The 16,253-nt window shown below is 40.0% G+C and overlaps 1 protein-coding gene across 10 annotated transcripts in view; it reads right to left on the bottom strand.

Annotated features, from left to right (window-relative positions):
- The window catches only part of DMD (dystrophin), a 2,362,639-nt gene that overhangs the window by 161,512 nt on the left and 2,184,874 nt on the right, over positions 1-16,253 (bottom strand). The window lies entirely within an intron of this gene.

Below are 16,253 nucleotides of genomic sequence, written 5' to 3'. Positions count from 1 at the left end.
GATATTCTAGTTTCGCTCATCCTGGGCTAAATAGGTTTTAAGGAAGCATTTGTCTGTGTATTTGTGAGAGCAGTCGTTCTCATCCTGTAGTCCCAGGACCAGCAGCATCGCCTGGGAACTTAGAAATGAAAATTCCCTGGGCTCCAGCCCAGAGAGAGCTACTGAATCAGAAACTCCAAGCACAGTGAACTTTGAGAACCAGTGGTATAGACTCTAAATAAAAACCACCACCAATGGTGTGGTCTTTTAGTATTCTTCAAAGAAATCTAAAAGGAAACCATTTCCAATGGAACGTTCTATTGGAAAAGTTACAGGGCCTGGTAGTTCAAATACTTCTAATTGCAGAGTTTGCAATATGACGACACAGGTTAACTATGCAAAATTGTGACAAGCTTGGAAATATTCTGAAGAGAAGAAAGCCTTCATGAGCACAAGAATTTTTCTCAACCTTCACATAATATCTTTGATTAAAGAGTCCAAAGGGTATTTTCAGATAAACTTCCTTAGTGGTTTCATTGTCCCTGTTTGTCCATTTATTTTGTTGGCCTGCTTTTCTTTTTATCATCTTTCAACCATTTCGTTTTCACTCTCTGTTCTGGTTGATTCATTCTTCAGCTTACAGTTTAAAGAGTTCCTCTTTTTCTTTTTAAATGTCCTCTCTCTCAACATTTCCTCTTCACCCCTTCTAGGCCAGAATGTTTGAGGTGAAAGGATTCTAGCTATCAATCTCCTTTTCCTATCTGCTATATCGCAGCAAAAGAGGCAAAAATAATGTGCATGAACCAAAGGTAAAGGGAGTGTGAAGTTTCTTCATTACCCTTGACAAACCACATACAAATGTAAACTTTATAGGGAAGACACCGTGCATGCAGGTCTGATTGGTGTTGCTATTTTAAAACAAATAGAGCACTTCTTGGGGCTTCCCAGGTGGTTCAGTGCTAAAGAATCCATGTGCCAATGCAGGCACCACAGGAGCTGCAGGTTCGATCCCTAGGTAGGGCAGATTCCCTGGAGGAGGAAATGGCAACCCACTCCAGTATTCTTGTCTGGAGAATTCCATGGACAGAGGAGCCTCATGGGCTATAGTCTATGGCGTCACAAAGAGTCAGACACAACTGAGCACACACACAGGGCACTTCTGGCGTTGGACCTGATACACTGAGACATTACTGCTATCTTTTAGTTATTTTGAGCCAGTGAATTGTGGACTCAGCTGCTATTAGGTCTGGTGGGGCAGAGTGCACACCAGGACTGGCTTTGCGTGAGGCTGTCCCTTGGTCTCACTGGAGATTCTAGGTCTGCCCCTATCTTTGGGGAAAAGGGTGGCCTTTGCAGTTAATCAGTGATGTCACCTCTGTGTCAATGTAGCAAGTGGTGACTTAAATATTGTTTATATGTATTCCAGTGAAAAGATGCAAACATTCCAGCATGGACATTTGTAAATATTAGGAAAAACTGTCTTTCTCTTCCTTTCTAGTTTGTTTTACACTTTTAAATTACCTGCTTAAGATTTGGGGATTCTGCTATGTTTCTCTTAAATCAATGCTCAAGTCTACTTTCTCAGTGTCCAGCTAGAAAACTACTCGAAACAATTCATTGGGGAAAAAAAGGAAAATTAGAAATTACTATTCAAATTTTCTCTTACATTTGACAGATGGCAATCCTCAAAAATACATCTTTAGGTTCTTTTTTAGACTGGCGTTATAGGCCCTTTGAAGGCTTTGTCCCAAATCTCGATGTTGTTTTCAAAACTAAATACAGAAAGCATTATTAAGAAATGAAAAGGGCATCACAGCAACTGTTTTGTTATTTATTTCAGTTAGAATATCAATTTTGCTTATTAGGGAAAGCCGTTAAGAAAAGAATATAATTTATATATCTTCATTTCATATATCAATTATATAGTGATGCCATGTATGATAAAACATTAATTGCTTGCTTATAGTAGCTCTCCTCTTCCTCCTCATTATTACTGTTCTGATGTGAACCACAGACCATAAAGCAACTTAAGTTTAAATCCTGCCTTTAAAACCTACCACAAGCTGCTGGTCCCTAGTACCATGGCTGGAATGTGGCCGTGCAAAGATTGGAACTAGGGAGTCTGGCTTAAAGGCCCATGTAATTAGCCACTCTGTCAGGCTGCCGTGCAGAGAAGTGGCTTCTCCTACTGTGGAGGAAGATCTGTATGTTTTCTTGTGTGCTCATGAGCGATCCCACTGCTGGCTGGCAGCAGAGGAGAGTCAATTTGCTAGAAACAGAGGTAAGGAAGGAATTAAATAGGATAAGGTCTAGGAAGGCCACCTAGTACATTTTTCCATACACCAAACTCGTCTTTGAATCACTTAAACGTTGTTGGTACTTAGAAAAGGAGGACCTCTCTGATCAAAGGGACTATACTGGGTATCTCCCCATTCTCTCTTCCAGCTCTGTTCTATGCCCTTTTCCACCCTGCTCTGTGGCCCAGGGGGTTGGACCTCTGTGGATGGCATCAATCAGGCTCTCTTACCCTTTGGCTTTCTTTCACTTTCAGCCAATGGGAAACAGTGATGAAAGGCCTATAGCAGGAGATGAAAGGGTAGGAGGAGAGAGATGTCGGGGTATTTATTCCCCAACCTCCCTCCTGTTGGTCTTGAGCCTGCCAGTGGCCAAGTTTCTTTATGCTTGGCCATGAGTCTCGCTGCGTAGTCATTTCTATAGCATCAGCATGCTTCAAGTACCTTAAACCATTCCCTCCTCTCACCCTTGTTCTTTCTCCTGCAGTGATCAGGTTTTAGTAGTCTTTCACCACACTTTCTTCAAGTACCACTTTTGAGTGTATGATCTCTTTTTCCTCCCAGGACCCAGATCAAACAGGGACCCACCCAGTCAAAGTCACCCTCTGGGGTACTTGGCTGGTTGCTGAGTAGGGACCACTGATTAAGGAGAAAGTTAACTCCACCAGTTAGAGGTGAAAAGGAGATTAAACTTGGTCACTGGATAGATATTTGTAGAAGCCTCCTCTGTAGGCCCCGAAGGAGATTCTGGCCTACTAGGGATAAAAGCAAGTCAGTAATTATAAATGGTGATCACAGCAAGAAATAGACAAGAAATAGATGATTCTTTCTCAGGGCTTTAGGGCTCTCCTCGATCTCTGGGAGAGTGTCAAGGTAGGGATTAGAGAGGTGGGCACATTGGGAAGGACCTGGTGTGCTGATCCAAAGTTTGACCTGCATGCTAAAAGGTACAGGTGAGCTTTATAAGGAAGGAATTTAAGCATGAGTGTGGCGCTGTCAGATTCGTCTTTCAGAAAAATCACTCTGGCAGTGGTGCAGGACTGGATCAGAAGAGTCTGGAACTAGGACACCAGATACAAGTTGACTCCAGCATGAGGAGGATCTGAACAATGACAGCAGCAGAGAGAGTGGGGAAATAATACAGCAGTATTCAAACTACAGGAGCTTTGACTGATTGGATGTATACATGAGCTAGAAGGAAGATCTAGGGCCATGGTCCTCAAGCCTGGCTGCCACTGGAATCACGTGGGGAATGCTAAAAAATTCAGATGCCTGGGTCTTACCACCCTGAGGTTGTGATTTAATTGGCCTTGGGCACTGGGACTTTTAAGGCTCTCCAGGTGATTCTGACATGCCGCCAAGGTGGAGTATGATTTGAGGATTATTGTTCTAGGGTGACTCCCAAGATTGGGTGAGTAACACTCACCAAGCCAGCACTTTCAGCCAGAGGGGGACAGATCTAGGCAGAAGAGGGTCAGGGAGAGATGATGAGTTCAGTCTTGAGCCTGATGACTCAGAGGTGGCGGTGTGATGTGAAAGGCAGGCGGACACCCGAGTCTGGAACTCAGAGGGAAGATGGCAGGAATAGAGCTATCCTTTGGACATGGCAGTAATGCATGGCATGGGTTTGGATGATTCTATTTAGGTGTGTGTGTGTGTCTGTCTGTCTGTCTGTCTGTGTGTGTGTGTGAAGATTCAAGGGTGGAGGCCAGGCTGTTCCTATCTTTCACCAACACATCCCTTTTCTTCTGAGCTGCTTATGGTTTCAATGTTAGCCTGACTTTACCAGGGTAAAATGAGGATCAGCAAGGGAAAGGAAAAGACAGGGAATGGTCTGCAGTGGGGGCTTGCCTGCTGTATGGCCCTGAAGGACTTCACCACCTGCTAGGGTCCAGCTTCCTTCTGGCTCCATGAGTCTCCATCCAAACTGCATTTTGTTCCTTCACTAATCTTCAGTATGAGTGCATGCTAAATCACTTCAGTCATGTCCCCGACTCTTTGCCACCCCATGGACTGTAGCCTGCCAGGCTCCTCTGTCCATGGGATTCTCCAGGCAAGAATACTGCAGTGGGTTGCCGTGCCCTCCTCCAGGGGATCTTCCCAACCCAAGGTATCGAACCCACCTCTCTTAAAGTCTCTTGCATTGGCAGGCGTGTTCTTTAGCACTAGCACCACTTGGAAAGCTCAATCTTAAGTATATAACCTGTACCATTTTATAAAAATTCATTTGGAATATAGGTATTGCTTCAATTAAACCTAATACACAGTTTATAGTAAAATTTCAACATTTGGCTATCTATCCAGTAAACACATAAGGATCTCATGTTTCTCTTTGCACAGTACAAGTATTAGCCATGAACAGTGAATCAGATGTCTAACAAATGCTTCCAGTGATGGTGAGTCATTGTTAGGGCAAATACAATGGTGTGCTAATTAAAATATGTGTAAAAATCCCTTTCGATCAATCTGAAACCCCGCATCTTGGGGATATCAGCATATCCAGTCAGTTCGCATTAACTGGTAAATGAAGGGACCTCCACATTCAGACACAGCGTACTTCACACCCACACAAAAGCCTATTTTTCCAGGCTCTTCCCCTGCAGGGAGGCAGAGTAAGCCAGAGTGAGCAAAGTTCTCCGAGCCAGCTACCATGTGAACCAGAGATTTCAGCACACAGGCTCCAGAGGAAGTCGCACTGGGCTTCTCTCTCATACAGTATTCTTCTAATAAGATTTTTCAAAGCTTCACCGAGCCACCTATATAAGACTGAACATCTAGAAAAGATGTGAAGTTTAGCATCTTCACTAAAATCAAGCCACACTCCATTAACCTCACAGGCCCAGCAGTTCCTCCCCGGCAAAGAATTCGGCTGTGTACCTATTAGCCTGCCAACTACAGAGCTACCCCCGTATAGGGAGCACACCACCTCCAGCTCAATGGCTCAATGTGGATGCTAGTTAAGGTGGTTCAGGCAGATCTGCATTCCTGGTCCACCTTAAGGACAGCTCAAAGCTGTAACTATTAGTCTGCCTTTCCCAAATGGCAGTGCCAAATAACAGGAATTTCAAAACTAGGCAGAAATTCTGACACTCTGCAAAATCTGCCTTCCTCTTCAGCTACAAATAAGGCTTTGTATTCGATTAGACTCACAGCAGGTGAAAACCCCAATTAGTGAATTCATTCTGGGGCTTCTTCCTACCTTCCTCCCACACACCACCCTAACCAAAAAAAAAAAAAAAAAGGAAGTCTTTTCTCAAATCACAAGTAGATTAACTCTTTGATCTACCCAATCAAACCATTCACCACATGAAGAATTCTCCTAGGAAAGTGGGAGGCTATTGAAAGATGTACCTTTCGTCACTTCATAATGGGGGTTACAGAAAATCCCATTTTGCCAGATTTTATTGTTTTCTTCCAATCCATAAATACTCTCAGGTTTTCTGATCAATCTAGAAATTACAGTTTTTATTTCTACCTGAATACTCGCAAAGCCAATATTATCTAAAGCATGATTAATGGACAGCCTGCTACAAGAGAGAATTATTTTTAAGTTATATTCTTATTTTGGTGTAGTTGAGGAGAGAGAAAAATATTAAATTTTAGTTTAAACACTATGCTTTGGCCTTAGGAAGCACACAAAGTCTATATTTCATACTTTGCAAATATTTATTTGTCAAAGGAAATTCATCACTGGACTCAGTTAGAGATTTGGTTTGAACGTTCAAAAAAAAAAAAAATAAAGCAAGAACAGCTTGAGTTTTTAGAGTGATTTACTTATACTTTGTCAGTTGCTTCTGTGGCAATAATTCAGAACCCAGTTTTATTTATGAGCATATGATTAAAAAAGAGCAGCTTTGTCTTTTTTTAATTGTTTTAGTCTTGTCACTTTTCTTGAAACAAGTCGTAGGACTTATTATCCATAAGAAAATACTGAACATACATCAGATAGTAAGGCAGCTTTTAGAGGTAGTCATCTGTTACTGTCAGAGGTTCATTTCATTTTGAGGCTTTTTAATTAAAATGCGAAATTCTACATACATTCCTGCCTAAATTACCCCTTTCTGAAATAGTCGAACTTCATTAAAAAAAAAAAAAAAGTTAAATCCTAATGTAACCATTTTTAATACTTCTGACTTGGTTCTTGAGATCCTAAGATTGGGAGTGGGGTGGGGGGGGTAGTAAACAAAGGAATTACCAGTCAATTAAGTGTACAAGGGAGTCCTCTTAAGTTGAAACAGATAAGGAAAATTTAATATTCAAATGCTACCCTATGAAGACACTAGGGTTTTTTTTTTTTTTTTTTTTCCTTTGAGATGAATATCTACCAGAATCAAAAGCAGCTTCTTAATCTTCAGCCAGCGTAGCTCCACATTCTAGCAGAAGCATTAACCAGAGCAAGGCAGAGCTCTAGACCAATTCTGCCCCTAGAGGCCAGTCACTTAACTCTTTGAGACCAGTTACTTAACACCTCTGGAGCTCTGGTGGTAAAATTCAGACACTATTGTAGGAGGCCAGATCAGATCAGATCAGATCAGTCGCTCAGTCGTGTCCGACTCTTTGCGACCCCATGAATCGCAGCAGGCCAGGCCTCCCTGTCCATAACCAACTCCCGGAGTTCACTGAGACTCACGTCCATCAAGTCAGTGATGCCATCCAGCCATCTCATCCTCTGTCGTCCCCTTCTCCTCCTGCCCCCAATGCCTCCCAGCATCAGAGTCTTTTCCAATGAGGAGGCCAGAGTAAGGGTCAAATCACATATTGACTATGAAAGCGATTGGACGGCTGGAGGATACTCTGTTCATGCCAAGTAGCCGGTTGGGTAGGTATATTTCCTAAAGTGAAAGTGCTCAGTCGTGTCCAACTCTTTGCGACCCCATGAACTGTAGCTTGCCAGGCTCCTCTATCCATGGGATTCTCCAGGCAAGAACACTGGAGTGGGTTGCCATTCCCTTCTCCAGGGGATCTTCCTGACCCAGGGATCATACCCGGGTCTCCCATACTGCAGGCAGATTCTTTACCATCTGAGCCACCAGGGAAGCCATATTTCTTAAAGGAAACCCAAGAAGTTCAGGAATACTGTTAGGAATACAGCATGAAATAAATTAAGCACTGTCATTTTAACTTTTCGTTTTTAGACTGTTGTATGAAGAAAAAGGAGAGATCTAAGAGTTCTAGTCTTTTCTCTTTAGCAAGTTTCAAAGGGACCCTTTCTTTCTTTTGTTTTTTTACATTTAAGAGGGAAACAAATGGGTAAAATAATATTTTTTTTTGAGGAGGGGGGGAAATAAATCACTAACCATCAGCCTAAGATAAGAGTAAAGTTCACATCAAAAGGTCTTATTTTGGGGGGCTGAGGCTAAAATAGCAAGACTATTCACACATGTTAAAAGATGTATTCACATTCCTATTGGCAGACAGCAGAACCCCAAAGAACAAGTGAATGTTGGTTTCATGGGGGACAGCAGGAGAGAAAGATTCCTTACCCTCTGGTAGAGAAGGACTCTGAGTGCAGGCCTTGATTAGCCAGGTTGTGGGAGGAATTCCCCACAAGAAAGGGAAATGGAGGTTAAAAACGAATTTAACCAAGTAATGATTTACCAAGGGCTGAATCTTATACTTCAGCTCTAGTTTTGTCCAGACACTTTTTGAAGGTAAAAGTGAAATATGAATGCAAAGAATTTTAACTAATTCACAAATTCCCAAGGAGTCTTTTTCATGTCTCATAGCTAGACTAAGTTGCTGCTAAATATTCCCATATATTCATTTCTTTAAATGACTGCAATTGTGGTATATTTATGGAGCACTTACATATGTCTTTGCTTATCAGTCAAACTCTTCTCATTTTTCATTATCATTAGTAACACCTGGAAAGTGTCTGGAGGATGGACTTGGAAATATTTCAATATTTCAACATTGTAATCAGGTTCCTCTCACCAGAAGGACTCAAACATGACACTGACCTAAAGGAGCTTACAATCTAGTTGAGATAGATTCATATATGATTAAGTCCAATATCAGACAGGTTATAAATATAGAAATGGAGGGGAAAAAAGCCAAAAGAGAGAGGTGGTTAGTTTGACCTCTTGGGATTAGGGGACATACATTTCAATTAAGAGCTAATCAGGCTTATACCATCAGGCTTCATGCATGTTTCTGTTAGCGTAAGAAGAGCTAATGTAAGTTTCTTAAGTTGATTGTGAGCTAATCTCTCATATTAATAATTTATTAAGGCATAGACTTTTGGGGAAAAGTTAATGTATTGCTGTGTTATGAAATCAATTATGCTTTTATGGAATACAAAAAAGTATTGGGCCAATATTGGATTTTATGTCTCAAGAAGGCTAACACACAGAAAATACCAACCATCCCATTAGAATATGAAATCACAAACTTGATTTACTGTCAAGCTTGTAGTGTGGAAATCTAGGTCCTTACAGCTTGAAGTTACTCGCATCCCTTAGAAGCTTCTTCTCATGTGTTGGCTAGAAAAGAAAAAGTTGGCATCACCTTGGACAGAGGAGCCTGGCAGGCTATATATAGCCCATGGGGTCACAAAGAGTCAGACACAACTGAAGTGACTGAGCACTTAGCATGTACTTTTGAATATTCTTCTCTTTGAACAGAATTAAATTTGGGGTGGGAAGAAATAAGCCTGGAAAAGAGGGTGTGGATTAGAATGCAAATATATGCTATAGAGACTCTTAACAATAGTCCAGTTATGAGATGATAAAGGCCTAAACTAACAAAATGCCACTGGAAATTGGTGGGAAGGTTGAATTCAAGACAGATTACGGGACAGAATCAATGCTGCTTTTCAACTAATTGGAGGTGAGGACTGGAGGGGAAGGAAGACTAGGATTTTTGATAATGACATCATTAGCTGCGGATTCAGATTTGTGTTTATACTATATGTGTATTTGCACTTCACATTGTTCCACAGAGCCTCTAGGGCAACTTCTGAGACTGCATAAATTTCAAAAATTAACAGATAAAATTCAGGGTTAAGGAAATAGAATGAAATATGAAGAAGGGAGGAAAAGTTACAAACCAAATTTGAATACCACACAGTTTGGTATACCTAGTAAATTTAGTTATGTACACCAGCCAAAATGAGAAACAAACAACATAAACTGTTGGAAAGTATATGAAGGAACTAGAACTCTCATGCTTTGCTGATAGGAATTTAAGTTGGTATAATAACCACATTGGAAAACTGTTTGGCAGACTGTATAAAAGCTGAACATATACATTTGCTATGGCTCAGAAACTTCACTTCTTGATATATTTCTGAAATGGATATATACATATGTTCACCAGAAGACACATTTTAGGATGTTTATGATATTTCTTTTTGGTGTCATATGGCCATCAACAGTAGATTGTAACATTTAGCACATTTACACAATGGAATATTATACAGCAATGAGAACAAACAACTTGATACGACAGGGATGAATTCAAAGCTTAAAAAGCCAGATATGGAGTGGGGGCCGTCTTAAGATGGCAGAGGAATAGGATGGGGCGACCACTTTCTCCCCCACAAATTCATCAAAAGATCATTTGAACGCTGAGCAAATACCACAAAACAACTTCTGAACACTAGCGGAGGATACCAGGCACCCAGAAAGACAGCCCATTGTCTTTGAAAAGAGGTAGGACAAAATATAAAAGATAAAAAGAGACACAAAAGAGTTAAGGACAGAGACCTGTCCCGGGGAGGGAGTCATAAAAGAGGAGAAGTTTCCAAATACCAGGAAACCCTCTAACTGGGGGTCTGTGGGGAGTTTTGGAATCTTAGAGGGCAACATAACCTGGAGGAAAAAATAAATAAATAAAACCCACAGATTATGCACCTAACTGCAATTCCCAGTGGAGAAGTAGCCCAGATGCTCGCATCCACCACCAGCAAGTGGGGGCTGAACAGGGAGGCATGGGCTGCATTGCTTAGGGTAAGGATGGGGCCTGAATGCCCTGAGGGCAATCTGAGGGAGCTACCTTGAGACAGCAACCCAAACCCTGGGATAGCCATACCGGGGAAAAAAAAAAAGAGGAAAGAGAGAGAGAGAAAGAACTTTCCCAGGAAAAGCTCCAACCTAAGTCACTGCTGGGCCCACTCATAGAACAAGGGAATGAACAAATACCAGAGGAGAGCTAGCTGGCTGTGGGCTGGCCCACCCCTGACTGGAGGCAGACAGGCAGGTGGGCGATGGCCAGAGCTGAAAGGCAAGAGGCAAACTCGGCCCCAGAGACAGCATCCCCTACCAAATTGTGAGCAGGCTCCCAATTGCTAACCAAGTCTTCCTGGAATCCTGGATGGTTGACATCCACCAGGAGGGCTGCACCCAGAGATCAGCTCCCCAGAGGAGATGCATGGCACAAATGAGATGGTGCTCCCACTGCACACACAGGAAACGAAGTGGCTGAGACCAGGGAGGTGATAAGACACACTGCACCTGGGGAGAGTGTGCTTGCCAAGCATCTAGTTGCCTGAGCTGCTTGGACATGGGAAGGGCACAAAATGCAAGCCCAACTGAGTCTGTGCCTTTGTGGAGTACCCATGAACCTGAACCTGAGTGGCACAGACCTGGGAAGTGCAAGCCCCAACATTCGAATCATAGGAGTCCCAGAAGAAGTAGACAAAAAGAAAGGGCATGAAAAAATACTTGAGGAAATAATAGTTGAAAACTTCCCTAAAATGGGGAAGGAAATATCCACCTATGTCCAAGAAACCCAGAGAGTCCCAAATAGGATAAACCCAAGGAAAAACACGCCAGGACACATATTAATCAAATTAACAAAAATCAAACACAAAGAACAAATATTAAAAGAAGCAAGGGAAAAACAACAAATAACCCACAAGGGGATCCCCATAAGGATAACAGCTGATCTTTAAATAGAAACTCTTCAAGCCAGAAGGGAATGGTAGGACATACTTAAAGTGATGAAAGAGAAAAACCTACAACCCAGATTACTGTACCCAGCAAGGATCTCAATCAAATATGAAGGCGAAATAGAAAGCTTTACAGACAAGCAAAACTACTCAGAGAATTCAGCACCACCAAACCAGCTCTCCAACAAATGCTAAAGGATCTTCTCTAGACAGGAAACACAGAAGAGGTATATAAACTCGAACCCAAAACAACAAAGTAAATGGCAAAGGGATCATACTTAGCAATAATCATCCTAAACGTAAATGGGTTGAATGCCCCAACCAAAAGACAAAGACTGGCTGAATGGATACAAAAACAAGACCCATATATATGCTGTCTACAAGAGACCCACCTCAAACCTAGGGACACAAACAGACTGAAAGTGAAGGGCTGGAAAAAGATATTTCATGCAAATAGAGACCAGAAGAAAGTAAGTATAGCAATACTCATATCAGATAAAATAGACTTTGAAATAAAGGCTGTGAAAAGAGACAAAGAAGGACACTACATAATAATCAAAGGATCAATCCAAGAAGAAGATATAACAATTATAAATATATATGCACCCAACATAGGAGCACGGCAATATGTAAGGCAAATGCTAACAAATATGAAAAGGGAAACTAACAGTAACACAATAATAGTGGGAGAATTTAATACCCCACTCACACCTATGGATAGATCAACTAAAAAGAAAATGAACAAGGAAACACAAACTTTAAATGATACAATGGATCAGTTAGATCTAATTGATATCTATAGGACATTTCACCCTAAAACAGTGATTTTCACCTTTTTCTCAAGTGCACATGGAAACTTCTCCAGGATAGATCACATCCAGGGCCATAAATCTAGCTTTGGTAAATTAAAAAAATTTTGAAATCATCTCAAGCATCTTTTCTGATCACAATGCTGTAAGATTAGATGCCAACTACAGGAAAAAAAATTATTAAAAATACAAACATATGGAGGCTAAACAACACACTTCTGAATAACCAACAAATCACAGAAGAAATCAAAATATGCATAGAAACGAATGAAAATGAAAACACAACAACCCCAAACCTATGGGATTCAATAAAAGCAGTGCTAAGGGGAAGGTTCATAGCAGTACAAGCCTACCTCAAGAAAAAGGAGAAAAATCAAATAAATAACCTAACTCTACACCTAAAGCAACTAGAAAAAGAAGAAATGAAGCACCCCAGGGTTAGTAGAAGGAAAGAAATCATAAAAATTATGGCAGAAATAAATGCAAAAGAAACAAAGGAGACCATAGCCAAAATCAACAAAGTTAAAAGCTGGTTCTTTGAAAAGATAAATAAAATAGACAAACCATTAGCCAGACTCATCAAGAAACAAAGGGAGAAGAATGAAATCAACAAAATTAGCAATTAAAATTGAGAAATCACAACAGACAACACAGAAATACAAAGAATCATAAGAGACTACTATCAGCAACTATATGCCAATAAAATGGACAACTTGGAAGAAATGGACAAATTCTTAGAAAAGTATAACTTTCCAAAACTGGACCAGGAAGAAATAGAAAATCTTAACAGACCTATAACAAGCACAGAAATCAAAACTGTAATCAGAAATCTTCCAACAAACAAAAGCCCAGGACCAGATGACTTCACAGGTGAATTCTACAAAAAATTTAGAGAAGAGCTAACACCTATCCTGCTCAAACTCTTCCAGAAAATTGCAGAGGAAGGTAAACTGCCAAACTCATTCTATGACGCCACCATCATCCTAATACCAAAACCAGACAAAGATGCTGCAAAAAAAGTAAACTATAGGCCAATATTACTGATGAACATAGATGCAAAAATCCTTAACAAAATTATAGCAAACAGAATCCAACAACATATTAAAAAGATCATACATCATGACCAAGTGGGCTTTATCCCAGGGATGCAAGGATTCTTCAATATTCACAAATCAATCAATGTGATACACCACATTAACAAATTGAAAGATAAAAACCATATGATTATCTCAATAGATGCAGAGAAAGCCTTTGACAAAATTCAACATCCATTTATGATAAAATCCCTCCAGAAAGCAGGCGTAGAAGGAACATATGTCAACATAATAAAAGCCATATATGATAAACCCACAGCAAACATTACCCTCAATGGTGAAAAATTGAAAGCATTTCCCCTAACGTCAGGAACAAGACAAGGATGCCCATTCGCACCACTACTATTCAACATAGTTTTGGAAGTTTTAGCCACAGCAATCAGAGAAGAAAAAGAAATAAAAGGAATCCAGATTGGAAAAGAAGTAAAACTCTCACTGTTTTCAGATGACATGATCCTCTACATAGAAAATCCTGAAGACACCACCAGAAAATTACTAGAGCTAATCAATGAATATAGTAAAGTTGCAGGATATAAAAGTAGCACACAGAAATCCCTTGCATTCCTATATACTAACAATGAGAAAATAGAAAGAGAAATTAAGGAAACAATTCCATTTACCATTGCAATGAAAAGAATCAAATACTTAGGAATAAATCTACCTAAAGAAACAAAAGACCTATATATCAAAAACTATAAAACACTGATGAAAGAAAAAGATGACACAAATAGATGGAGAAATATACCATGTTCATGGATCGGAAGAATCAATTAATGAAAACGAGTAAACTACCCAAAGCAAACTATAGATTCAATACAATCCCTATCAAGCTACCAAAAGTATTTTTCAGAGAATTAGAACAAATAATTTCACAATTTGTATGGAAAGACAAAAAAACCTCGAATAGCCAAAGCAACCTTGAGAAAGAAGAATGGAAGTGGAGGAATCAACCTGCCTGACTTCAGTCTCTACTACAAAGCCACAGTCATCAAGACAGTATGGTACTGGCACAAAGACAGAAATATAGATCAATGGAACAAAATAGAAAGCCCAGAGATAAATCCACACACCTATGGATACCTTATCTTTGACAAAGGAGTCAAGAATATACAATGGAGAAAAGACAATCTCTTTAACAAGTGGTGCTGGGAAAACTGCTCAACCACTTGTAAAAGAATGAAACTAGAACATTTTCTAACACCATACACAAAAATAAATTCAAAATGGATTAAGATCTAAATGTAAGACCAGAAACTACATAACTCCTAGAAGAAAACATAGGCAAAACACTCTCTGACATAAATCACAGCAGGATCCTCTATGACCCACCTCCCAGAGTAATGGAAATAAAAGCAAAAATAAACAAATGGGACCTAATTAAATTTAAAAGCTTTTGCACAAAGAAGGAAACTATAAGCAAGGTGAAAAGACAGCCTTCAGAATGGGACAAAATAATAGCAAATGAAGCAACTGACAAAGAATTAATCTCAAAAATATACAAGCAACTCCTGCAGCTCAATTCCAGAAAAATAAGTGACCCAATCAAAAAATGGGCCAAAGAACTAAACAGACATTTCTCCAAAGAAGATATACAGGTGGCTAAAAAACACATGAAAAGATGCTCAATATCACTCATCAGAGAAATGCAAATCAAAACCACAATGAGGTACCATTTCACGCCAGTCAGAATGGCTGCTATCAAAAAGTCTACAAACAATAAATGCTGGAGAGGGTGTGGAGAAAAGGGAACCCTCTTACACTGTTGGTGGGAATGCAAACTAGTACAGCCACTGTGGAGAACAGTGTGGAGATTCTTTGAAAAACTGGAAATAGAACTGCCATACAACCCAAAAATCCCACTCCTGGGCATACACACTGAGGAAACCAGAATTGAAAGAGACACATGTACCCCAATGTTCATCGCAGCACTGTTTACAATAGCCAGGACAAGGAAGCAACCTAGATGTCCATCGTCAGAAGAATGGATAATAAAGCTGTGGTACATATACACAATGGAATATTACTCAGCTATTAAAAAGAATGCATTTGAATCAGTATTAATGAGGTGGATGAAACTGGAGCCTGTTATACAGAGTGAAATAAGTCAGAAAGAAAAACACCAATACAGTATATTAACACATATATATGGAATTTAGAAACATAGTAACAATGACCCTATATGAAAGACAGCAAAAGAGACACAGATGTAAAGAACAGACTTTTGGACTCTGTGGGAGACGGAGATGGTGGGATTATTTGAGAGAATAGCATTGAAACATGTATATTATCATATGTGAAATAGATTACCAGTCTAGGTTCGATGCATGAGACAGGGCACTCAATGCTGGTGCACTGGGATGACCCTGAGGGATGGGATGGGGAGGGAGGTGGGAGGGAGGGTCAGGATGGGGAACACATGTACACCTATGGCTGATTCATGTGAATGTATGGCAAAAACCACCACAATATTATAAAGTAATTAGCCTCCAATTAAAAATTTTAAAAAGCCAGATATATATAAGAGAGTACATGCTGCAATATTCCATTTATATAAAGTACAAAACCAGGTCAAATGAATTTATGCTGCTCAGTGTCATGACACTAGTTACTCTCGGAGAGTGGGTAAAGATTAGAAGGGAGCACAGTGGAGCTTCTGGGGGCTGTAATATTCTGTTTCTGGATCTGGATGCTAGTTACATGGGTGTGTTCACACTGTGAAAATTCTGTGTTTATTTAAGAGTAAGCCTTTTTTGATATAACAATATATTTCAATAAATTTTAAAGGGGATATAATTTTACTGTGGTCTTCCTGGATACCAAACAAAAGAATAAATATAAAAGGAAATATGATGGATTTTATTATTTGGATTATTGATAAGGGGAAAAGAACACAATTCTTTAAGTGAAACAAAATAAAATCTAAATTCTGCTCTTAGATCTAAATAAAATCACTGCCTGGATTTTCAGATGGGAGTCACTGCATGATGTCAATTTTCAACAAAATCCCTTTCAGTAGTTGTCTTTGCAGACGTAACCTTATGGGGATCAAGGCAAACTGATCCAAGAATGTAGCTTTCTATGACCAGGCCTGTGGGATGGATAAAATATGGTACAGTGTTCTCCCATACTAGAGGTCATGAACTGTTAATAGGTCATGAAATCTACATAGTAGCTCACCACTAATGTT

This window comes from Bos indicus, chromosome X (genome assembly GCF_029378745.1).
Source record: "Bos indicus isolate NIAB-ARS_2022 breed Sahiwal x Tharparkar chromosome X, NIAB-ARS_B.indTharparkar_mat_pri_1.0, whole genome shotgun sequence".
Taxonomy (NCBI): domain Eukaryota; kingdom Metazoa; phylum Chordata; class Mammalia; order Artiodactyla; family Bovidae; genus Bos; species Bos indicus.
Note: the sequence above shows the minus strand (reverse complement) of the source record. Positions and strands in the feature narration are given on the sequence as shown.